Source organism: Arachis ipaensis, chromosome B3 (assembly GCF_059453495.1).
Source record: "Arachis ipaensis isolate K30076 ecotype BB chromosome B3, ASM5945349v1, whole genome shotgun sequence".
Lineage (NCBI taxonomy): Eukaryota > Viridiplantae > Streptophyta > Magnoliopsida > Fabales > Fabaceae > Arachis > Arachis ipaensis.
The window spans coordinates 39,885,492-39,912,788 of record NC_142438.1 but is presented as its reverse complement, the minus strand read 5'-3'; the positions used below and the strand labels follow the sequence as shown (position 1 = coordinate 39,912,788).

The window sequence follows — 27,297 nt, the reverse complement described above, 5'->3', positions numbered from 1 at the left end:
TAGTATAACTTGGAAAAACAATGATAAAGTCATGAAGAGATTATATTAGTTCCTACTAAACAAGATCAAAACTAAGGGTGAATTTTCAGTATTAAGAAATCCACTATCTCTTGAATCTCCAATTCAATTATGCCAGTAATCCAAAGAGTTGACTTACTATACAATGAACGAGTGCAGAAAGAGGGCAGAAAAAGAGTTAGTTTTCTTGTTCCTGCGAGTGTGAGCACGCACTGATGCTGCAAAAATTCTTTTGCTGGTTCAGATTGCCATTTTCCATCTCACTTTTGATAAAGAACATTGACTATAATTCAAAAAGATGATCAACACAACGCAAGTGAAAAGTGAACATTGACATTTTAGAAAGATGATCAACACCGCAGAGCCACAAAACACACAACAGCACACCAGAACTCAGAACCCATAGTTATTAAACAAAATTCACAGTTCAGTTCACAGAACTTCATAGACTTCACACTTCACAGTTCAGTATCACTATGTCAGATTATCAGTATATCAGACTTCAGACTTCAGTGACTTCAGTTCACAGAGCTTCATATATTCAAACAATTATTCAATCATATTCATTAGGGAGATAGAGACATGTAACAGTTATTCAATCAAACGATCATTGTAACAAGGGACAGAGACAAGGAGCAGAATGACCAAGACACCTTCAGTTCACAGTTCAAAAAATTACTTGGAAGCTCGAAGATGCCTTCAACAGAGCATGCAAGAGGGAGACAGAGACACCGAGTGACCAAGACAAGGAGCAGCGGTGGAGCACCTTCAAATCGAGTGACAAACAGAGCTAGGGACGACGGCGAAGTGGCTGCGCAATGGAGGCTTCGATGTTCCCACGGTGGCTGCGCGATGGAAGGGGAGGAAGCTTGCAATGGCTGCTGCGCGATGGAGGGGAAGGGAGCCAGCCCCGTCGCGACGGCGGCGGCACGAGGCGGTGGCTGAAGTGCTGAATGGAGGTGAAGGATGGAGGTGAGCTCGATGAGATTGGGAGGATGGAGTTAGGGCTAACTGGCTACTGGAGGCTGGATCTGGGCATCAGGATGGAGTGATGGACCATGGAGTTACCGAGAGAGATTGAAACGACGACGTTTGGATATGCCTTCAAAAAAACGGCCAGGTCACAGTTCGGTTCCGGCCGGTTTACCGGTTCAACTCCGGTTTTTAAAATCTCTGGTTTTACTATTTGTTTGAGCGGTATTTCTTCACGGTTCACAGTTCAACTGGTTCGACCGGCCAGTCCAAATCGATTTTCAGAACCTTGGTTATTTGTATTGATTTAAATATTTGGTGTTATTAGACAATATTAGTATTAATTATGGTTATGCTTTAATTTTAGAGAAGGGTTGGTTCTTATTATATTTTTCTAAGTGAATTTTACCATGTCAAATAATAGTTGGAGTCTTGGAAATTTGGATATTTTCACATGCTAAGAAGATATCAAGGTAATGTAATGTTAACGACCTAGTTTTTATCCGGTTTTTACCCGGTATAATCGTGACCCGAATGTGTATAGGTTTCATCAGGTCTAGGGTCGAGTTCGGGTCTAACAAATAGATCCGGTATATATTTCGGGGCGAATCTGGATCACATTAAACCCGGTTTCTCCCAACCCATAAACATCCCTAATTTTGAATATATATATAATTTTTATAAATTGACAAGTAACAAAAAGAAATATTCTTTTTTTAATAAATGATGATAAATATCTTTCATATTTTGCAAATCAATTTGTGTATTGATTTAAAATTTTATAAAAATATTTAAATAACTATTTAAAATGAAGATATACGTAAAAATTTAAATCAAAATTTGGCCTATGGCTTTATTTATTTATTTATTTGCTATTCTCAAAATACAAATCTTATCAAATCAGATATTTAAAATCGTTTTTCAAAATGTACATAGTCATACTTTTAAAAGAAAAAAAAAAGAAAAAAACATTATCAACTTAGCTTGCCCCTCAAATCTGTGTAAGTGGCACATACATGGATGGATCAATTAAATTCATAACAAGGCTAAGAATATAAAAGATAAGCTATTATGTATTTATTTTATGCATGACTTAAAGAAAAGTGTTCACATAAGATGCCCATGAAAGATAAACTCGTATAATTCAATCCCACAAATCTCGCCTTATTCCAATCTCTTTCTTGTGCTGCTTTTAATGTTATTATTTGTGGTCTGTCTCTCTGAAAGTATGGTCAGTTTACTTCTGTTGTTATATACATGAGTAGTGTTTATTCTTTTGACGCAATAGCTCTAAGTCTCACATCGGGGAATGAGGAAAATATAACAATGTTTATAATAGCTCTGACAGGATTGTCAATTTGCCGAGTTGGGTAACGCTAGCTTGTAACCCAAGTGGGGGCTTTAGGGTGATGGAACATGGCTCTGGCTATGCTTGGTTGGGCTGGTGGTTGCACCATGTTGGCTTGCCCACTCCAAGTTGAAAGTTGGGTCATGGTACTTGGGCGAAGGCTCAAGTGTCCTGGCTCCTAAACTAGAGGGCACCGCGTTAGGCTGGTTTCACAGAGCAACGATCACCTCTGGCTTCTGACAGTGGAGGGATTACAAGCTGCTGCACCATTGGCCCACAAACCATCACTTTTTTATATGGATTTATTCAGTGTGTGTTGCTACACATGCTACTTCCCATAATAACAATTAAGAAATAGAAAATTATACGGTACAGATCTAAATCTGTACAGATTTAAAGATTTGCTTACTTAAACTACATTTTCTAAAGTCACACTTTTCACTTAAAACCGTAGCTCTTCACAAAGAAAAGCGTCACCTAATGGAAAAAAGTAAATTAGAAGATTTAAGAGAAGAAATAATTAAGTTATCAAAATTAATAGATCAAAAATTAATGATTTTAACTAATGTTAACTGTAATGACACCGAATTCTTAAAATCAATACAAAATGATTTTTCTCAAAATCTTTATTTTACTATAAACTTTATTGAAGGACTTCAAAAACCTGAAAAAATTTATTTTTCACACGGAATTTCTAAGAAATGTTATCATGGAAATGATTCCCCACATCTTTATCATACTTTTAACCCACAATTAAATTCTATAGTAGATATACTTGAAGAAATACTAGTATCCATAAAATTTCAAAGAAATAAGGAAAAAGAAAATCCAAAAGAAGAAAAATTTCAAAATATAATCAACATAGCAGGTTTAAAAGTAAAACCACCACTAAAATTATGAATATTGAAGAAAAATTAGAAGAAGTTACAATGCTTTTTAAACAATTAAAAATGGCTCAAAAAAATAATATTATAGAACAGGGATTTCAGATAGAAGAAGAAATAGTAAATTCTGAAAATATAGAAAATGAAGAACACATCCTAGATTATTCAAGTGACGAAGAACCAGCAATTCCAATACAAGTAAAAAATGAAGCTGGAACATCTAGGGATAATCAATCTCAATTTAAATGGGAAACAGGTTTTGATAATTATGCTTTTAAAAAAGGGTTTATAAATAAAGATTCAAAATATACAAAAATACCATCAAAATACGTTCCTAAAATCCAGGAAATGGAAGGAGAAAGAATGCTCGATTTAGACTGTAAAACGAATGAAAAAGAAATTTTCGAAAATTGGTTGAATTCCTTCTTATTAGAAGCCTTTACTAATCCAAAACTTAATGAATTATCTGGAAGAGACATTTAGAATTACATAGGGTTTCATACTAAAGGAGCTATAAGAGATTATATGACATCAATAGAAAACCAAATAATAGAAGAATTAGCAACAAAAATAACAGCTTATGATAAGATATTATATATAATGATGATTCTATATAAAGAATTTTTTGGAAAAAATATTATAGATCATAAACAAGAAGTCTATAATAAAGAATATCAAGAAGCAAAAAACCATTTAGCTAACATTCACATATATGATCTATGTAATGTGGAGTCTTATATATGTGAATATAGAATACATTATTACAAATTAAAAGAAGAAGATAAAAATCATTATCTTAGTATGTATATAACAAAACTTCCATATCCTGCTAACGAATTTATTATGGGAAGATTTATAAGAGAAATAAATAAAGGAACAATTGAAAATAATTTTGGTGGAGCAACCTCTGCAATAAGAGAGGAAATAAAAGAACGTTGTATGCAAGAAGCAACTCAAAAAAGATTTGCAAATATAATTAGAATTTGCTGTCAGGATAATGAAGAGATACCTCAAAAATATGGTCTTAATAAAAATTTTCAAAGAAAAAGAAAATATCAATTTAGAAAAAGAAAATACTATCCAAACTGGAGAAAAAAGAGGTATTTTAGAAAAAGAAATAACAATAAAAATAAGAAACAAAAAAGTGATTATTGCCCAAATAAAAAAGAAAATTGTAAGTGTTGGTATTGTCAAGAAGAAGGACACTATGCAAATGAATGTCCGAAAAAGAAGGATAAAAAGGATCTTACTAAACAAATAGAAATTGCTAAGTCTTGTTTCATGGAACCTTTAGAAGAATCTGATGATAACTTAGATTATATTTTTGAATATGTCTCGGAAACAGACTCAGAGACTGAGTAATAATGCTACATTTATTACTATAAAAATAACAGAAAAATTTATAAATGCTTTAATAGATTCTGGAGCAACACAATGCTTTGCTAGTTCAAATATAAAACTTGATTGGAAAAAATTAAAGAAACCATTAAGAGTTAGAATAGCTGACAAATCAATACATAAAATTGACCAAAAAGCAGAGATGGTTGAAATTTTTATTCAAAATTATAGGTTCATTGTTCCATCTATATACATGTTAGATTCTGGAATGGATTTTATCATAGGAAATAACTTTTTAAAGTTATATCATCCATTCATTCAAGAACTAACATATATAGTTTTAAAAGCTCCACACGATTCTTCAATAAATCAAAAATCAAAACGTATAAAAATACCGACTACTACTATAGATAAGATCTTAAAATTTAAAATATTTTCTATATTAGAGACATGTTATTTAAATTTATACTTTCAAATAAATATCCCAAAAAATAATCTTGAAATAAAGATAGAAGAACTTTTGGATGAAATTTGTGCTGAAAATCCTTTAGATATTAAAAATACAAATAACGAATTAGTAAGCATTAAATTAAAAGATCCGACAAAAGAGATAAATGTTCCAAATAAAATCCCTTATTCCGCAAGAGATAGAGAAGAATTTTCATTAGAATGTAGAGATCTTTTGGAAAAAAGAATTATAAGATTAAGTAAAAGTCCTCATGCGGCTCCAGCCTTTTATGTCGAAAACAATAATGAAATTAAAAGGGGAAAACGAAGAATGGTTATTAACTATAAGAAGATGAATGAAGCAACTATTGGTGATGCTCATAAACTTCCAAGAAAAGATTCTATTTTAGAAAAAATCAAAGGAGCAACTTGGTTTTCATCTCTTGATGCAAAATCAGGATATTGGCAACTTCGTTTAGACGAAGAAACAAAGAAATTAACTGCTTTTACTTGTCCAACAAAAGAATCAACAAGTGTGTTGCTCTATGAATGGAATGTATTGCCATTCGGATTAAAACAAGCTCCAGGTATTTATCAAAGATTTATGGAAGAAAATCTAAAAGAGTTAAATGAATTTGTTTTAGTGTACATTGATGATATACTAATTTTTACAAAACAGGATAGAGAAGATCATCTTCAAAAATTATTAATAGTTTTAGAAAGATGTAAAGAAAAAGGATTAGTTCTTAGCAAAAAGAAAGCAAGAATAGCAAAACAAGAAATAGAGTTTCTTGGATTAATTCTATCCACTCAAGGAAAGCTAAAACTTCAGCCAAATGTCCTAGAAAAGGTAAATTTATTTCCTAATAAAATAGAAGATAGAAAACAATTACAAAGATTTTTAGGGTGTATAAATTATATTTCTGATCAAGGATTCTTAAAGAATATAACAGAATACACTAAAAGCTTATTTCCAAAAATAAGTACTAAAAAAGAATGGAAATGGGATGAAAAAGATAGTATGCAAATTCAAAAGATTAAAGAATTATGTGAAAAACTTCCAGAACTTTATATTCCAGAAGAAAATGACTACTTAATAGTAGAAACAGATGCTTCAGACATAACCTGGTCAGGATGTCTAAAAGCTAAGAAAGCTATAAAAAGTTTGGAGCAAGGAAAAGAATCACTAGATTCTAAAAATTCCCCAAAGGAATTACTTTGCAGGTATATTTCAGGGACTTTTACTCCAACAGAACAGAGATATACCACTCATGAAAAGGAAACTCTAGCAGCAATTAAATCTCTTAAGAGATGGAAAATTGATTTACTACCCAGAGAATTTACATTAAGGACAGATTCAAGCTACCTAACAGGTTTCATACGATATAATTTAAAAGTTGATTATAATCATGGACGATTGGTAAGATGGTAATTATTTTTGTTACAATATCCAATAAAAATTGAATATATTAAGGGTGACAAAAATGTTATTGCAGATACATTAACAAGAGAATGGAGTTCGTCTACAACGCATTAGATCAAGAAATTCAGAAATACGAACAAGAACTCGAAAAATGCAAGCATTGTCAGCAAATAAGGACACAGATCCAATCCCTCAAGAAGGCCATCAAAGCAATGAAATCAACACAACAACCAAAACCATCAGAGCTCAGCCAGCTAAGCGTGGTGGACAAATCAGGTGAAGAAAAAATTCCAGAAAATAAAACAATTCCTGAAATTATCAAAAAATCCACCAAAGATAAAAAATATTATGTAACTTATAATGGCCCCATGAAAGGAGTATATGATGCCTGGGAAAAAGCAGCACCATTTACACATCAATCAAGGATAATTCATAAAGGAGGGTTTTTAACACTGGAAGAAGCAAAGGAATCTTTCAGGGAATATGAAGCTCTTCATCCAGAGCAAACCCTAAAAAGAGCAGATAAAGCTCCAATTCAAACCTAGAGAACAGGGATAATAAGAAACATTCCTACAAGGGCTGAAATCAAAGAAAAGAAAAGGGTCTGTAGATCAAATCTCAGAGAAACCCTTAATATAGTCCTGAACTGGACTGAAGAAAAAAGAGCAATTTTGGGATATTATCCTATTGCCAAAGAACAGCTAACAAAGCTGGTTATATTTCCAGATGCATCCCCATCGGACACCTATCAGTTTTTCCAGTATGGATTAATTGATACAATTTTAATTTTTAATGATCTAAAAATTATTAGTGAGTTTCCTGCAGGATTCGTTGATGCAGTGAAGAGATTTAAAAATATGATTGACAATGTAAATCCAAGGGATATATCCCTAAAATTTACGAACAGTCAACCTATTTTTAATGAAGAAGAAGAATGCTTGGTTCCAGCACACCAAGTAATATTCATGTCCGTCTTCCCAGGAAATTTTCAACCAATTGATCAAGTTCAAGATTTAACAATCTACAGTCATGAAGGAAGGCTAGCCAGCACACTAGTAAGGGTCTTCGAAAGAACTCAAAAGATAACAAGGGAATCTCACACAAGAATTAATTATAAAAGCAGAAATACTTTGCTTGTGTCTAGTAAAAGGAATGAAATTGAAGAAAGAGAGATGAGACTCTTAGTGGAATTTGAATCAGCATTCTACAACTTATCTGGACTCTTAGAAAAGCTCCCTGAAGGGATAAAGAGGAATCTCTACTATTTGATAAAAGACAGAGAAGACCACAAGTGCCAGCTATGCGTCTCAGAGTTATCTGAAGAAAGCAATAATAAAACGGAATCAACCCACATGATAAAGGAAGAAGACAACGCATCTGAAGGTCACAAAATGAAAGAGGAAGACAGCACATCTGAAGCATCTCTCAACATTATTGCATAGTGACGTAAGCGCTTAGGTCATAGAGCACCAACAATGTAGCTGGTGCAAGATAATAAACAATGACGTAAGCAATGACGTCATAAGAAGGGTAAGGATGGGAATTGTCCATCAGACCCAACCATTATAAATAGGTTGCTTAGGCAATTGTAGAAGGCATCAGACAATAGGAAGCAGGAGGCTAAGAGTACTCATATGCTAGGAGAGCAAGGAGGAAGCTGCCGAGGCGATTCTATAGTCTGAGGAAGAATCCCCTTAGGGAAAAATAGTTCTAAACTCCCCTCTGGAGTTAGTATCTACAATCTCCCCTCTGGAGATAAAAACCCCTTATGTAAAATATACTGAATAAAGGAAGTTTTTCTCCAGAAAGGTACATCTTCATTCTAGTCTTTCAATTATGAATTATTTAGAAAGTTTAGAATTAACAGAAGAATCTGATTATTATAGATTAACTGCTTTATTAGATAATGAAAAGCAGGCTGTTCTAAAAACAGAATTAAACCTCAAATCAAATGAAAATTTCAATAAACAAAATCTTTTAAAAGAAGTTTTTAATAGAAAAAATATAATATACTATGGAAAAATTCAACTTGAAGCTCCTATAAAAATAAAATCTGCCAATGGAGAACTTGAAATAGCTTTGATAAATAATGAAGAATTGAGTAAACAGATTGAGAAAATTAAGGATCAACAAAAAAGATCTAAAATTGGATGGATTCATATTAGTACTATACAAGTCTTAATCAAATCTACATATATGAAAGGAATTAATTCACCAATAAGTTTAGCAATCTATGACAAAAGAATTACTGATGACCCAATAGATCAAATAATCGGAATTGTTCACGGAAATTTGGCAAACGTAAATGTTAAATTTAATGCCCATCTTGGATATGCTATACCTTTATCAACTGAAAATCTTGGGAGATCTATAAGTTTGGCTTATAAATTTCATAGAAAGAATCTAATGGAACAAGATGATGAACCATTTTCAATTACATATGCAATAAATTATGCTTTAACAAATAGCCATCATAGTATAATATTTAAAAACAGAGAAAGAATTTATGTCGATGAATTATTTCAGAAAATTGTAAAAACAGAAATACCAAAATATAAAGCTATTGAAAACTCAGTTCTATTATTAAAAGAACCATCAGAAAAATTGGTTTCATCAAATTTTCAAATAAGAGAATCTAAAATTAATAGTCCTTTAAGTTTATCTAAGTTAAAGATTAAAGAAGAAAATTCTGAAATAAAAGAATTAACAAAAAAGGTCGAAAAATTAAATGAAACCCTAAATACTAAATTATGACCATAAATAAAGAAGAAATATATGTAACTTATCAAGATAAGAAACAAGAGCTCTTTGAAAGAGAAAATCGTTTGAATTATTTGTAATTTTCTGAAATAAATCAAAGAGCATTTGAAGCTCTAAAAACAATCTATGAGAAGTTAAAAAGAGAAGTTGAAGAGTTAGAAAAATTAATAGAATCTCTAGAAAATAGTGATGAAGCGATGATAGAATTTGCAGAAATTCTAAAATAAATAATGAAGCATGCAAAGATTGAAAGACCAGAAAATAAAATAAAAAGAAAAAGAGCGAAAAATTTAAAAAGTAAAATAAAGGAGTATAAAGGGAATTAAATAATCTTCAGATCGAAATTGATGATCTCATAATAAAAAGGATAGAAATAAGAATAAATATAAACAAGTTGGAGTTAAACTTAAAAAATTTATAAATGCCTGGAAAATCATATTATGACTTAAAAGAATTAAAGCTGTTGAAAGAAAAAATGGAGAATGAGGTTGAAAAATTAAAGAGATATTTAAAAACAACAGAAAGTGTAGAAATAAAAGAAGTTGTTGAAGATTTGAGAAAATATATTCAACAAAAAGACAAACAGATAAAAAATTTTATAAACAATAATCCATGCAAAAAAGACTATTATAAACTAAAACAAGATTGAAAAACTATAAAAATCAGAATTATAAAAGTAACATATTTCAATTCTATACAAATTATAAACTTATTCGAAGTAAAATATGAAGAGTAAAAATTGGTATCAGAGCCAAGTTAACGATTAAGGGTAACACTTTTTCTTTAAGCAACACTTTTAGTGACACGCTTTTCAGCCACAAAAAGACAAAAATCTGTACACCCACATCTGTACACTATAAGGCCCCTTAAAAATACGTATAGCAGAATGGAAAGTATTTGCTCTAATAAATAATAACAATCAATATGGTTACTATGAAGAAGAAGATGGTGAATCTATTAGTGGCTGACATGATCTAGAGAAACTTGAACAATGAACAGCTGCTTTAGTATTTGTAACCATGCCTTTATGGAGGAAATCCGGCTTCTCGAATTCATCATTTTCATGTCTGATCTCCTTAAGCATTGCTGTTACATCTTTCATGGCATGCCTTTCTTCTGGTAAGGATTCACACGTAAGAGAGCCGCCACTCCAAGAATTTGAAGCATCTCAGGGATCCTTGTTCCACATTGCACTATGTGTGCACCCTCTGGAATCCTGTTATCTGTTCGCTCCATCCCTGTTAACTATACACATCGCTTTTCTCTGTGATCCTCAAACTGTATCCATATTCTGCAGTTTCACAATGAATACTACTCATAAGGCACAACGAATACTAATTCAAAAGAATATGTTAAGTCAATATATTTGGATTTAGAAGGTAAGAGAATTTGTATACTCACCAGGAGCTATGTATCCATAGTTAAGAAATAGGTGTAGCAGAATGGAAAGTATTTGTTTTTTAATTCACCACTAGTCTCCGCAAGAACATTAACCCTCTATCACGCTCAATAATCTCCCTATCAGAGAACAGCATCACAATCTAATCTAAACATATTCTAAGGTTCTTTATCACATGAAATGGTGTTCCATCACTCATACAAAATCAAACTATATATCTATATGCCAGCCACGGCCAATTTCTCACTGCTATAATTCAAAGCATTTTCATTGTCTTCCTCTCCGATTAGTCTCAGCTGTATATCCATAGGCCCTAATCTAATGATTAATCTCATACAGATTCGCATAAACAAATTAGTTAGGGAGGACCATCACAAGCAATTATTATCTATTAGTAACCTTTGAAGTTCCACATCGACTAATGCAGCACAGAACCCAATGTTTATCACAATTCTGACAGGAGTGTATAATTGCCGAGTTGGGTCGCGCTAACTTGTAACCCGTGCGGGGCCTTAAGGGGTGATGGAACATGGTTCTGGCTACACTTGGTTGGGTTGGTGGCTGCAGCTTAAGTGTCCTGGCTCCTAGACTCAAGGGCACTGCGCCAGGCTGGCTTCACAGAGCAGCGAATACTATATAGATTATCCAGTATTGTAATCCCTCTGATTCATTGATATAAGCTTCATAAATACCTCTAATCTGATTAGTTTTACCATTTTACATTTGAGTGTGCCCCCAAATTTTTTCTTTTAATAATTTTATGTAAACTTTATTCTAGCCCTCCTAAAATTTTTATTCTACTCTCTTTTTATTGTGAAATTGATTTTTAGCCTCTTCCTAAATCTTCGATATAATTTTAGAACAGTATCACAATGCAATGTAAACATATTCCAAGGTTCTTTATAACATGAAACGTGTTCTACTCGTATAAATCAAACTATATATTTGCCACAGTCAATTTCTCACAAATAATTCAAAGCATTTTCCTTCTCCTCTCCAATTAGTTTCAGCTGCATATCCATGGGCCTTAATCTTAAACTTAATCCCGTCCACATTGGCATAAACAAATTAGTCGGGAGGATCAACTCGAGTAATTATTAGCAACCTTTCAAGTCTCACATAGAGTAAGGTAGCACAGAACCCAATGTTTATAGGCATTCTAACAGGACCGTGTAATTGCCGAGTTGGGTTGCGCTAACCTGTAACCCGAGTGGGGCACTAAGATGATGGAACATGGTTCTGGTGATGCTTGGTTGGGTTGGTGGTTGCACCATGCTGGCTTGCCTACTCCAAATTGAGAGTATTGTATGGTATATGAGTTTTTTTGCTTATTGGATTAAAATCAGGATGTGAACAATTTCATTAGCTTCTGTATTGAAAATTTGAGATTAATTAAAAGGACTGCTATAAATAGCTCATGGTGATTGTCCTGAATGCCAGTGATAGTTCATAGTTAACTGAATATGTCTTGTGATGCTGCATTATTTTAGAATCTTTGTTCTAAATTGTAGATGCAATTTTTGACAAGATAGTCGATCTTCAATATATGGATTAGTTTCAATTGCTTCAACATATGGACTTCTCAAATATGGTTCTCGTTGCTTTTAGTGCTTAATTGAGTTTGTGAGTGTGCTGCAGTTGCTACTTTACATGTTCCTTTCTCATAATAACAAAAGAATATTAGAATTAAGTGCAAAAAATTGTCAATTTCCGGAGTCTAACTTTATTTACACAGACATTTATTTCACTTTAAGTACAGCAAAATAAAAAGCTGTATCCAATTTATCTAAAAACTACATCAAAATGATATGAGAAGCATTTGTTTACTTCTTAATTCACCAATAATCTCTCCAAGAACATTCACCCTCTTTAAATCTGTGAAATCGTGCTCTATCGCGCACAATGATCTCCCTACTATAAATTTTGGATATAATTTTTAGCATAGCATGACAATCTACACATATTCTAAAAGGTTCTTAATTACATGAATTGGTGTTCCATCTCTTGTACTAATCAAACTATATGCCACAGCCAATTTCTCACTGTGAAAATTCAAAACATTTTCCTTGTCCTCGTCTCCGATATCATGCAACACAAGATTAGTCTCAGCATCATATCCATAGGCTTTAATCTTAAACCTGATCTCGTCCAGCTTCATATAAATCTCTTTTGAATTATCTTTTTAATTTAAAAATTTAAAAATTAAAAAAAATAATTTTACAAATTTTTAATTTATGAGATATTACTAGACTTTATTTTATTTTTTTATTTTTTATAAAAAAATTAATTTTTTATTTTAAAAATAAAAAATAAAAATTTAGTTTATAAAATTTTAAATATTTAAATATATTTTTTGTTTTTTATTCACCGAATAATGCTGCACCTAAACTACGATGTTCGGACCCTTGATTTTTTTATTGTTCGACATTTTCAAAAATTTAAAATAAATTAATTTCAAATTCTTGAAATTTTTTATTTTTCTACTTTTTGTAAAAAATTATTTTTTTAATTTAGAAATTTAAAAATTTATAAGAAGTTGGAGTTATGGAAAGAAGTTTTAGAAGTGTATGGTCTGCGCATAAGCCGTAACAAGACGGAATATATGGAATGTAAGTTCAGTCCGAGAAGGGAAAACCCTAATATAGAGGTGAAGATTGGAGAAAACACCCTACGAAAAGTTATAAGTTTGAGGTATCTTTTGTGATCATAGGATCCAAGCAGGGTGGTCAAAATGACGGAGTGCATCTGGTTTTATATGCGACAAAAAAGTGCCTTTAAAACTTAAAGGTAAATTCTATCGCACCGCTATAAGACCGGCTATGCTTTATGGTACGGAGTGTTGGGCAGCTAAAAGAAAGCACGAACATAAGCTGAGTGTGGCAGAGATGAAGATGTTGAGATGGATGAGTGGTCATACGCGTTTGGATAAAATAAGGAATGAAGATATAAGGAAAAGTGTTGGAGTAGCACCCATTGTGGAAAAAGATGGTTGAATCGCGTCTTAGGTGGTTTGGACATGTGAGAAGAAGACTGATAGAACATCCAGTTAGGAAGGTGGATGAGATGGAAGATAGACAAGGGGCAAAAGGCAGAGGAAGACCTAAGAAGACCATCCATGAGGTGGTCAAACGAGATCTACATGTAAATGGTCTCTCTGTAGACATGACACATGACAGAGCACAATGGCGTCGTTTGATTCATGTAACCGACCCCACTTAGTGGGACAAGGCTTTGTTGTTGTTGTTGTTAGAAATTTAAAAATTAAAAAAAAAAAATTTTATAAATTTTTTATTAATAGATATTGTTGGACTTTATTTTATTTTTCTACTTCTAATAAAAAATTTAATTTATTAATTTAAAAATTAAAAAAAATTATTTTTTTATTCACGGAATTGTGCATCTTGCCATCTATCTCTGTGTAACTGAATCCCGGTACCTTCTTTACATCACTATTTTTCATGGTCTCCCTCACCCTCCCTACATCATGCCACCTCTGCACATTCGATAACAAGACGATATCCCCACTAGCATTAGATCCCATCTCCACTAGTTTCTTCGATGCAATCTCTGCCATCTCCACATTCCCATAAGTCTTGCTAGCCCCAAGCAAAGTTTGCCAAAATACTATATCAGGCATCATAGGCATGGAGTTTATAATATCATAGGCTTCTTGGAGCCGTCCTGCTCGACCCAACAAATCAACCACAGTCCCATAATACTTAACATTAGGCTTCACCCCACACTCAATCATTGTATCAAGCAATCTAACCCCTTCTTCCACCAAACCAGCATGGTTACATGCACATAATGCAGAAAGATATGATACATCATCAGGAAGCATTCCTTCTAGAACCATTTGATCCAACAGATCAAGTGCCTTATATCCATCACCATTCATTGCAAACGCCATGATCATCGTGTTCCAAGTGATTAAAGTATTCTTGCAACTCATCTTATTGAAGACCAAATAAGCTTTATCGACGAAATCACATTTTCTATACATATCAATGGCTGCATTACAAACAATCCCATTCATATCCAACTTCTCATCCACTATGTACCTGTGAACAATCTCTCCCTGCCTCACAGCACCCAATTGGGAACAAGCCGAGAGCGCTTCAATAACAGTCACCTCATCAGGCCTCCAACCCTCTTTGCCAAATTGCTTTGTGTTTTATTGAATAGCATATCAATTATATATATAGTACCCTACTTAACAATTAACTACCTGATTTTCTAATTGTGGTAATGCAAGATATTTACAGCTAATAAAACGGGATACACCAAATCAACTAAAAACGGAAAGGAATTTGTTTTATAATAATTCCTAATATTTAGCCGTGACATATGTGGCTTGATATGCATCAGATTTCATTACCCCCCTCAAGTTGGGGCATGTAAGTTACTAATGCCCAACTTGTCCAACATTGATGCGAATGAATGGGAGCTCAGAGCTTTAGTCAAGATATCTGCAACCTGAGATTTTGTTGGGACATAGGAGGGAAGGATGAGGCCCTGGATGACAGCATCACGAACAAGATGACAATCAACCTCAATATTCTTAGTACGCTCATGAAAAACAGGGTTCTTAGCAATATGAAGTGCTGCCTGGCTATCGCATGAGAGAGGTATGGGTTGCGTGTGGGAGATCCCGAGACTCAAGAGCAGTTTCTTTAACCATTTGAGTTCACAAGTGGTATTAGCCATGGAGCGATACTCGGCTTCTGCAGAGGACCGTGACACTGTATGTTGTTTCTTTGTTTTCCATGAAATTAGTGAGTTGCCAAGGAGAATAGCCCAGCCAGTGAGAGACCGACGAGTAAGAGGGCAACCCGCCCAATCAGAATCACACCAAACATGCAAGATAAAATCGTTTTCCCGGCGCAATAAAACACCTTGCCCAGGCCGACCTTTTAGATAGCGAACAACTCGTAAGGCAGCCTGCCAGTGTTCTTCACGAGGCTGGTGCATGAACTGAGAAAGAATGTGAGATATATTGAGATAAAGTATGGTGTTGCACAGAAAATTTATCGCATGACATATATTGAGATAAGGGATAGAGTGGACCTGAGGAATGTGATGGAGAGGGTGAAGAGATGGACGGGTTTACGATGATAGTGTTGATGACAAAATCACGCAGCTTGATCGAAGGGTGCTTTACTCAGTGTCCACGACCCAGAGGAAGTTCAGAGAGCGTGGTGGTGTCGGTAGAAAGAGGCACATCATTTGAGACAGTTGGTGAGGGGCTGCTGGTTTCGATGAGGGGTGAAGCTGTCCTTGTTGGGTCTGTATGTGGAGATTCACCTCCCCCAACAACAACAATGGACTCGTCATTGGAATTAGTCTGAGGAAGGACCTCCTCGTGATCAAGTGTGGGCTTATTATTAATGGGCTCCAAAAATTTCTCCTCATGCACTAAAGAAGTGGAAACCAAATTTTCTTGGGCCAAACACGCAAACGGGAACTCGGTTTCTACAAATTTGACATCGCGAGATATAAATAAAATATTTCTTTCCATATCATAAAGTTTCCATCCTTTCTTTCCAAATGGGTATCCCACAAATGTGCATGTACGAGTTCGGCTGGCAAATTTATCACCCTTGGTTTGTTGATTGTGCGCATAACACAATGAGCCAAAAACTCTAAGATGATTATAGTCAGGTGGTTTTCCATGTATCATTTCAAAAGGAGTTTTCCCATTAAGAACAGATGATGGTGTTAGGTTGATCAAGTGTCCCGCAGATAAAACACATTCTCCCCAGAATCGAATGGGCAAAGATCTTTGAAATCTCAGTGCACGAGCTACATTAAGGATATGTCTATGTTTTCTCTCCACCCTTCCATTTTGTTGGGGTGTCCCAGCACAAGATGTTTGATGAACAATTCCATGCTGCAAAAAATATGGACGCATACAGATGAACTCGGTCCAATTATCACTGCGTACTTCTTTGACTTGTTTATTAAATTGTCTTTCAATGAGAGCAAAGAAATTAATCATCACACTTGACACCTCCCGCTTTTCACACAACAAATAGATCCAAACTGCTCTTGAATAATCATCAACAATTGTTAAAAAATAAGATGCTCCGCAAGAAGAGGGGGTACGATAAGGTCCCCATAAATCACAATGTATTAAATCAAAAGAATGTGTTGCATGAAAATCACTTGATGAAAATTTATCTCGTGTTTGTTTAGATTTTTCACAAACTTCACATAATTTATTATTCTCTTCAGATTTACAACCACCATTCAAATTTGGCAATATTTGTACCACTTTATAGGAAGGATGTCCCATTCGCTTGTGCCAAAGATCGATACTACTCTTCTCTTGGGTTTGACATGCTGTGAATTTGCGAACACCACGGTACATGTAGAGCCCATCTCTTTGTTCACCCGCTCCAATCAGCATCCTCGAAATGAGGTCCTGCATAGCACAAAGCTCATGAGTAAATAGTACAGTACAATTTGCATCCTTTGTTAATTGTGATACTGAAATCAAATTGCATCTTAGTTTTGGCACATATAAAACATGGGTCAATTTAAGCCCTCCATCAAGAGTCACCGTTCCCTTTGTATTGGCAAGAACTTCTTCTCCATTTGGTAGCCCCACTGTGCATCCTTCAATACGCTCTAGGCCCCTTAGATCTCTTGAATTCTCTGTCATATGGTTAGAGGCTCCACTATCTATAATCCACACAACATATCCTTCCTTACCAGTCATGCTTTCAGTTCTACTTCCGTTGTTGCCATTTAGCATCTCTAACAGCGTCTGCCATTGTTTTTGGCTAAGTCCAGTCACTGCGCTTCCTCCTATTTCTTCTTCATGGTTACTTGATTTTTCTGTTGTGGCTTGTGCTGTGTTGGCACGTATGACAGCCCCCCCTCGCAAGCGTCCTCCCTGCTTATGCGAGGTCTTGGTGTTGCTTCCCTTTTCGTCTCGAGATCGATCTCCCCACCATTCCGGATACCCAATCAGTTGAAAGTACCCCTTGATCTCGTGTCCTGTTCTTCCGCAGTGAGAACATACGAGTGGCTTTATTTCATTTCGGCTTTTGTGCTTGTACCCAGTGTGTACTGCCAGTCCCATTAAGCTTCCTTTGTCTTCCCTGGTTCTGTTGATCGTCTTCATTCTCTCTTCCTGTACCAAAGTTGTATACACCCTGTTGAGAGAAGGTAGAGGATCCGTTGCGAGAATATTGGATCGCACTGTGCCATAGCTTACGTCTTCTAACCCCATTAGAAATTGATGCACCTTTTCTTCTTCCCTTCTCTTATCTAATCATGACCCAATGTCACACTTGCAGCCTCCGCAAGAGCATCTAAGCACTGGTTCATGGTTTGCCAACTCATCCCAAAGAGTCTTCAGTTTTCCATAGTATTCCACCATAGCCAGTCCTTGTTGTTTGCACTCGGCAAGTTCAGCTTTCAATTGTTGAATTCTAGGACCATTCACGATGGAAAATCGCTCCTTGATTTCTTCCCAGAGATCCTTTGCATCTTCAGCGTATGAGATGGTGGAGCGCAGCCGTGGCTCAATCGTATTTATCACCCATGAGACAAGCATGGATTGAACCGTCCACCAATCCTCCATTTCAGATGCCCCTTCTTGTGGCTTCTTGTGAGTTCCATCTAGAAACCCCCACTTTCTCCTAGCACGTAGCGACACCTTCACAGCTCGAGCCCATTCTTCGTAGTTCTCTCCTCGTAATTGCACTTGTGTGATTACATTTCCAGGATTGTCGCTAACGCTCAGATCATAAGGCGATGGTCCTTTGTTGGATCCATCTTCGTCCTTTTTTGAATCCTCTCTTTTTGGAGGAGTCACACCTACTCCAGCCATTTCAGCGGCGGAGGTCTCTTTTGTGTGATGATTATCAGAGCCAACCTAGCTCTGATACCATGCCAAATTGCCTTGTGTTTTATTGAATAGCATATCAATTATATATATAGTACCCTACTTAACAATTAGCTACCTGATTTCCTAATTGTGGTAATGCAAGATATTTACAACTAATAAAACGGGATACACCAAATCAACTAAAAACTGAAAGGAATTTGTTTTATAATAATTCCTAATATTTAGCCGTGACATATGTGGCTTGATATGCATCAGATTTCATTACTCTTCCTTCATTCTATTAAACAAATCTATAGCTTCATTAGGCCAGCTTCCCTGCGCCAACCCAAATATCATCACGTTCCAAGACGCTATGTCTCGTATAGACATTTCATCAAACACCTGCTTGGCAGCATCAAGATTGCCAATTTTAGCATACACATCCAACAAAGTGGTGACCAACAACACATCAGCATCAAACCCAAAACGCAGAATCTGAGAATGTATCTGGGTACCTTCAAAAAGTGCCAATGCACGAGTGCATGCCTTGAGTGCGAAGGAACACGTTAAAGCATCGATCTTTTGGTGGCTGCGTGAAATGGTGCGGAACCACGTGATGGCGTTCGTGGGATTTGGACTTTGTGCGAGGCCTCGAAGGATGGCGTTCTAGTCATTGGTTTTGGGAGCGTTAACTTGCCGGAAAATTTCAGCGGCGAAGGAGAGGTTGCCGGCGGCAGGGGAGAGGATGCAGAGCTCAATGAGCTTAGTTCGTGAATGGTGGGATTGGAATTTTCCAGTGGTGATGAGATGGGCTTGGAACTGCTTGATTTGAATCAAGGTTCTGAGAACCGGACCGGTCATCAAATCGCTCTCGTCACTGATTTACTGGTTTATTGGTCCAACCGGTGATTCAATCAAAAAAACCGTTCTAGAATAGATTAATAAATAAATTATAAATAAACATCCTAAAATATAATTATAATCTAATATAAATCATAGGATTAGTAACAATTGAATGTAAAGGGACCTGATGCTGTGGAACACTAGCAGCCACTATTGCTATATTACCAGCTGAATTCCTGAATTGAATAGGAAAAATAAAGTGAACATTCTAACAGATCAACACTCAACAACACAAAGTTTCCAATATAGAATAGTAATCATTAATTGGCCCAAGCGAGAAATATTGTAATTTGATTTTGGCATAGTTCCCATTTACATTCATAATTATTCATGTTGAGAGTAAACGACACTATTAAAATTATCAAACATTTAACACCATAAGCATCTTAGTATTGACACAAAATGATTACAGTCAGCACATTGAAATTTTTCTTATAAAACAACCACCATAAGTTATCAAGTATGCTCAACACTGTCTCATACCTTCCTCCTGATAACTGTTGAGCAGTGCTGTGAGCAGATGAGTCTAAAAGTTGATCGGGACTGCTATTATACAAGAGTCTAGCTTGAAGACTTGAATCTGAATTTAGAGCAGAAGCTGCTTGACCTTGACCAGAATCAAGTGGTCAGGTATACTACAATTTAAGCTTTCAACATTACAATCCAATTTGACATAGCCCCAACAAAATAACTTCTTTCTTATGAGAGAAGAAACCTAATTTAGTTATTGCTAATTAGAATTGTTCATTCAAGCAAGTATGTAACATTTTACACATTCCCAATAATGAAGTAAACTTCTGGAGATAAGAAAAGTAAATAATCGTCTTATATATATAATCAGAAGTCAACTATAAGATAAAAATAGTATTTGAGAACAAAAAGAATCCATCTGAGTGTTGCCAAATGCTTTAAATCTTGGGAAAATTCTCTTCTCAAGAACTAGTTACACAACTTCATACTTATATTCAGATAGCAACCAAGCTCATGCCAACAAGCAAGTAGTCCACTGGTAAAACACTATCAGCAACTAGTAAAAAAAATTTTAATACATACAGATTTCCACCATATATACAGAACCATACAATCAGAATTATACATACAAATTTGTAAATTTGTAAAATTTTCACCATTAGCAACCAGCAAATACAAGACAGAACCAACCTTCAGAACCAAACTTGACACAGTCGAAACCAAGACCGAAGCAGACTTGAAGAAAAATGGAACCAAACTTGAAACAGTTGAAACCAAGACTGAACCAAACTTGAAACAGTTGAAAGCCTCGGTGAAGATGAAGACGAGAAGCCACTAACCTGGGTCCGTGCCGAGAAGCCAGCGAAGATGAAGAGCCGAAGAGGACCTGCCGAGTTACTGGATTAGGCGGTGACGATGGAGGACCTGGGTTAGGCGGCGACGATGGAGGAAGAAGTGGTGGTGCTGAGGACCTGAGACGGCGGCGGCGCTGAGGACCTGGGTTAGGCGGCGACGATAGAGGGCTAGGCGGCTAGGGTTTCTTTGATTCAGAACATGAATGAATGAATTATTGGGGGAAGAGGGGGGTGGGTCACAAGGGGGGGTTGGGAATGACCTGGATCCGTTTTCTCTATTTTTTTTTACAAATTAAAAAACAGCGTCGTTTTATCCGAATCTGCCGGTTATCAGTCCGGCTCAATTGGTCAGTTCTCGGTAGGTTTGACGATTTTTCATCGGTTTTTTTGAGTAGTTATAAAAAGAGGATCAGATCACTTGCATTGCCACTCCTTGATTGATCCGGTTTGACCAGTCGGTCCGATTCGGTTTTCAGAATCATGATTTGAATCAAGGAGTTGCATTTCTGCAACAGTGACTCAACATGAATCAGGGAAGGCATTCAATGCACTAGGCGGGAACATCAACCCAATTTAACTACCTTTTTTTTTCTTTGGTCTAAGGTTAGTAGAGAAATGAAAAGGTATGAAATCAAATAATTGATGTTAATTTTATATTTTATAAATTATATATGGTCCCATTTGTTATATAGTGGTATTATTAATCACAAAATAATTGTTGATAGTGTATGAATTGAAAGAATGTATTAGAGTTTAAGAATTAGAGTAAAACACAAATAGGGGCCTGACCTTTTTAAATGCGAATATTTTCGTCCCTCAAGATTTAAAAATATATTTAAATCTTTTACCTTATAAAATGCGTGACAATTATATCTCTTTGTCGAATTGGGATTCAAAACGGCAACGGAGCATGCTAACCTGGAAGGGTGGAGTGTCAGGTGTTCGTTTTGGTTGCTGATGTGGATGGAAAACAAATTTTTAATGGACAAATTAGTCCTTATGGTTCAAAACGACGCTGTTACCATTTTTCACCTTATTTCACCCTTCGTAATTCTTATAACACCCAGAAGCCACTCCAGTTATTACAAAAAATTCTACCAGAAGACAAACAGCTTCTTTCTCCCTCCAAAAAAAAGAACATCTTCATCCAGTTGAAAGTGGTGCTGTGCTTAGTGGACGTTGCGGTTGGTGAAAGGTCTGGTATTAGCTTCGTCTGGCAAGAATCTGCCATCTGCTAGAGAGGTAAGGGTAATAGTCGAGGATACGTGAATTCTTGTTTAAGTCTTTGTGAGAATAAAATGCAGGGGGTTGGGCTTAGGGGTGATCGCATGTTCTCTTTCGGAGAAAAGACTGAAAAAAAGCTATGGGGATTTTACTGACTTCAAAATTTCAAGCACTTGATATAGGGTTTAATGTCTGATTGATGTATTTGTGCATAATACAGATGGTTGATATATATGCAGTACCTGTTTTTCATCATGGAGACCATTTTGGTAGAGGACCCAGTGGAACTCTTGAGTATATTAGTGGGAAAGTTAAAAAATTTTCGAAGATGGATTTGGACTTCGTGAATTTTGGGGACTTGGTAACATTGTTCAAGGGTCTGGGCTATGCATCATATAGGGTAGTGTATTGGTATGACTCAACAAGCAGTGACATTGAGTCTGGACTGCACATTTTGAGAGGAGATGCAGGAATCAATGAAATGGGAGAGAATAAGCTGAGAAATTTTCAACCACCGACGAGTTTTACCTTTACTTTGACCACCCCGTTGATGAGCCACAAATAGTGGAAGAAGATGCTGCTGCTGAAAACGGGGCGGAATAATTTGATGATGCCATTGATGTTGATAGCATCATGAGGGAGTTTCAGTCATCACCATCCACAGAAGGTGATGGATATGAAAGTGGGGAAGACGAATGGTATAAACCTCCTCTGACTGTCTCTGAAACTGTTTCTGATGATGATTATTCTAGTTGTGATGATGAAAATGATGGTATGAAAAAAAAAGAAGAACTGAACACAACTGCATGAATTCTTTTTTTTTTCGTAGTTATTAGCATGAATTGAACACTGCTTTCTAGCTATCATAATTTGGCAAAGTTGTTTTCATGCCAAGCAGACATTTTTTTTTATTTTGTGGCAAATTTATGCTATTATGTAATGTTTGGGATTAAGCCAGATACATTGTCGTGTAATATTTTGGTTATAATCTATTTGCAATTACTATCTTATATAATACTTGACTTGCAAAATTGTTTAGTTGTTCTAACTTCAAAGAAAATTGGATTCAATCCAAAATAGTCTTTTCATTAAACAGCCAGCAATGACAAATTTTATTACAACATCACCATGTACACCAATCATCTTTAACCCTTTAAAAAACATACAGCAATAATAACAACAACTACATTAATCACAGTAATATGCCACAAATTCATGTATTTTTTTCTTTTCAATAGATAACAGCTTCCTCTCCAACTCTTCCATTTTTTTTCCCAATTCCTGGTTTCGAAACAGTTGTTCTTCAACGTCTATTCCCTAAGTTTCATCCGCAGCACCCAATGCTTGAGGCTCTATGGTCCTAATTTTTTTCAAGTGTTTATCAAGTCAGACAAAATACCGACAGTACCGTTCTTTAACCTGGAGAAAATTTTCAGAGAATCACCCAATGCGACACATTACAGTCTCATCCAACTATTGACAAATTAGTTACTTACCTTGAAGAATGGACATCCGAGAAACATTCTATTAGAGTTAGTTGTTTTTGACTTGTACAGAATGGCATATATGCCGCAGATGCACGTTGGCGCAATCCGATCTCGCTCATATCCTCTTGACACGGCGCATGAAGATCCCCCACCGGGTCTTGTGCATGAAGAACTCCCTTCATTCGTCATGGACGATCGCACCATCATCGACCATGTGTTCGTCCATGGATTTCGATCAAATAGGGCTCAGTGATGGTAACGACGTCGTTTTGAACCGCAAGAACTAATTTGTCCATTAAAAATTTGTTCCCCATTCACATCAGCAACCAAAACAGACACCTAACACTCCACCCTTCCAGGTCAGCATGCTTTGTTGCCGTTTTGAACCCCCAACTCGATGGAGGAGTATAGTTGTCACGTGTTTTACAAGGTGAGGAATTTAAATGTATTTTTAAATCTTGAGGAACGAAAATATCTGCATTTAAAAAAATCAGGCACCTATTTATCTTTTACTCTAAGAATTATTAATTAATTAATCAATTTGGTCAACAATATTGGTATGTACAAATTTATTGTATGACTACGGTGAGGGTTTGTTTTATTTCCTCTATATCATATTTCTTAATGCTTAAATGCTTGAAATAAAAACTAGGTTTTGTAAAGAATGCTGAGGAGTTTTTGTTTCTTGGGACATCGGACTAAAATGTTCCAACAAAACTAGTTTAGACTTTACAAGCGGGGATTGGTGCTTCCTCAATCCAAACCTGATTAGAATAATTACCAGCCACCAAAATTATTCCTCTCTTTTTTTTTTTTTTTTCTGATTCCTTTTCTTTTTTCCGTCCATCATCGTCTTCTTCTTCTTTTCTTAATTTTTTTCTTATTCTTATATATCTTTTTTGTTTCTTTTGTGTATTTTTAAAAATTTCATGAAAGAGAAAAAGAATAAAAAAATACAAGACAAAAATGATTAAAAAAAAATAGAAATAGAAATAGAAATAAGATCATATCTTTCTAGATCTGAGAGAATTTTCTATAGTCGTGTTTTCTAATTGATTAAATATATCTATTTTAAAAAATTTTAAATTAAATTATGATATAATTGGATTGATTTAAATTTAAAAAATAAAAATAATTGTTTGCCAATTATTAAGAGAAATTGATGGGAGAATGGGGGAGAGAATTGAAACGGTTATCTTTCATGTGGATAATGGGAGATAACGCGAGAGATAACCGTTTCAATTCTCTTTCCACTATCTCATCAACCTTTTTGAATACTAATTGATCAAATATATTCATTTTAATCTCTTCTACCAACCTTTTTATATACTAATTAAATGCTAAAAATTTGAATTATTGATAATATTAATATTTTTTATTATTTTCAATTTTTTTTAAAAAAATACATGTATCTTGTTTACAGTGTAAACGAGATATACACGTTTTGCATCCATCTGTCTTATCTCGTTTACACTGTAAATGAGATAAGAGAAGAATATTTATTCCGGTAAATATTTTTTAAATTATTTATTTCGATAATTATTATAATTTATTTATTTATTAAAATAAAAAATCCTATAAAAGACATGTTGGGAGAAAAGCAAAAAGAAGAGGATGATGAAGAAAAAAAAAGAAGAAAAAAATGTATTGAAAGAAAGAATAAAAAAAAGGAAAATGATGATGACGATAATAACGAAGAAGTTAAGAAGAAATACAGTAGTAGTAGTAGTAGTAGAAGAAAATTGCGGTTGAGTAGCAAAAAATTATGTTTCGTAATTTAAAAATTATGTGCTAATATGTCTCTGAACTCATTTTAAAATAGGACAGTCATGTAACTAAAATTTATGTGCTTTTTAACAAAAATTTATATGTTTTTTTCTTTGTTATTTAACTAAAACTACACACTTTAAAACAATTTATGTAGTATGTAACTAAAATTTATGTGATTTTTAACGAAAATTTATGCATTTTTTTTTGTTATTAAACTAAAACTCTACACTTTAAAACAATTTATGTATTATGTAATTAGTTTTTTTCAAACTTTTTTTTATCCTCCCATAATTTTTTTGTTTCATCCTCTTAATATGAATAAAAAAATCAAATAACGAATAAAAAGAAATAAAGTGTTACAATAACACGAAAAGAAAAAGAGATAAAGAAAAAATTGCAACAATAAAAAAGAAAAGGAAGAAAAAATGAGCAAAAAAAAAAACGAAAAAAAAGTATACCATTTATACATATATTATGTAAATAATTTTTAAAAGTTTTAAGTTAATTTAGTCAAACTTAATTACTAAAAATATTTATACACGAGGCAGTAGCAATACATATAATGTATTAATAAAAATAGGTACTTGTTAACATAATCTAATATTTAACAATTATTTGACTGGGATTTCATTTAGATTAAAGTATATGCGTTACAAGTATATGTGGATCAAAGTTTTAAATATCAAATTGGATGTAATAAACTTTAGATCCGGACAAATTATGAGATTGAGTCAAGTGTTGAACACCCGAAGTGGAGTGAGCATTTAGAACTTTAGAGTTTGGTTACTGTAAATGCACATTAACAAAAGGGCAAACACTATAAAGATAGTGGGAAAAGTAGGGAATGAAAATGACCTAAACATTAATACATTTGATGTTGTTACATAAATATATGAGTGGCGGTAATTAAAGTCGCATTATTTTGGATTGATTATAGAAGGAATGGATAAGGAATCTCCAACTAAAGTGGGATTACGGATTAAAAGGAAGGATCAAGGAAGTAGGGAGTAAGAGCTCAAAATGAAAATGTAACCTTAGACGTCGCATAGTGGGTCCATTTTGAATAAAGACATGTCAATATTTTACTGGTAAAATGTGTGCCAAACACATGCGCATGGATGTGTACCAATCAAATTGCTCTTTTATACAAGGAAAAAATTAGTATTTTAAATTGATTAAATTAATTTTTAATTAAATTAGTATTTTTATCAACAATTAGCTAATCAACCAATTTAATTTATCTCTTCTATTATATAAAAATCAAATTTCTATACTTAATAATAAAATTGACGTAACATACTAACATATTTCTGAAAATATGTTTTAATTTATTTCTTTTAACTCATTAAATATAATTTATTATAATAAATTAATTATATCAATTAATTAATTTGATTATATATTTAAATATCACATTATTTATTATCATTTATATTAATTTGATTTAATAGTATTTTTAATTTTTTTCATATTTTTGGTAATATTTTTGATTTATTTCTTTTAATATATTAAACCAAATTAATTATACTAATTATGTGTATTAATTAATTGGTTTAATTAATTTATTAATCATTAAAATAATAAATCTATGAATAAAATAAGCAATTGAGATATTTTCAACTAATAATTAAATCAAATCAAATTTACATATTGAACCAAATTTAAATCATGTGAACTAAAGACTAAACCAAAAAAAAATTATTTCTTACTTATTCAAATTGAATACAATAAATATAAATTAATTTTGTTAGATAATCATGATCTTAGATAATCTTCTGGTCTTATATGTAACGAACCAACTTCTAGTACGTTATGGTCGTACCAAAAGTAAAGTGTTACTAACCTAATTCTTTTATTATCTATTTAATATATTCAGCCTTTACGCATTAATCTATCGATAGTTTTTCTAAAAAGTTAAAACTTTTTCATCTTACAATAACAAATAATACATATTCATATACTTAATATTAATAATACATTATAATATTACATACAAAACCAATTACAAAACTTACCCCTCTGAATAAAACTTCAACTAACAAGGCGAGGAAAAAATAAATTCTAACAACAACTCAACTCGCAAACAAATCATTTTATGCTTCTACATCTTTACAATAAACCTTTATATCTGTAGCTAAAAAGGGTGCAAAGAGGGGATAAAA

At 34.0% G+C, this 27,297-nt stretch overlaps 1 non-coding gene and 1 pseudogene across 1 annotated transcript; one reads left to right on the top strand and one right to left on the bottom strand.

Moving 5' to 3' along the window:
• Positions 1-2,350: 2,350 nt before the first annotated feature.
• Positions 2,351-2,648, top strand: LOC148570376 (signal recognition particle RNA). The gene has a single exon (XR_015909006.1).
• Positions 2,649-12,424: 9,776 nt separating this feature from the next.
• Positions 12,425-21,196, bottom strand: LOC110269439 (pentatricopeptide repeat-containing protein At1g34160-like; annotated as a pseudogene).
• Positions 21,197-27,297: the final 6,101 nt, after the last annotated feature.